Consider the following 428-nt stretch of genomic DNA (forward strand, 5'->3'; position numbering starts at 1 on the left):
TTAACTAATTAAACTAAAATAATAAATTTTTAAATACGGAATTTCCGAGGTTGGCATTATTGTTATAAGGATTATTTGATTTGCTACTCTGGGCTCGTTTCCCCGGCGATCCTCGACAGCTATGTATTTTTTAAATTATTCGTAATAATCGTATATATACATACACGAGTATTACATATATGATACTATCAGGCCGAACTTTCTAGAAGCTTCGAGAAACCTCCCCCTAGATCATTTTGACCAACTACCTTTCTAAACATTTCGACAACTTTAGGGGCTCCCCCATGCGCCACCTACACGAGCGCTACCTAACCAAAAATCTTGTGATGTAACAAGCCGACAGTCTTTTACCGCGCGAAAATTCAAATATTTTAGATTTAATAAGAGAATAATTAATAAAAGTATGAAAAATAAGATTTCTATAATTT

The sequence above is a fragment of the Belonocnema kinseyi genome, chromosome 7 (assembly GCF_010883055.1).
Source record: "Belonocnema kinseyi isolate 2016_QV_RU_SX_M_011 chromosome 7, B_treatae_v1, whole genome shotgun sequence".
NCBI lineage: Eukaryota > Metazoa > Arthropoda > Insecta > Hymenoptera > Cynipidae > Belonocnema > Belonocnema kinseyi.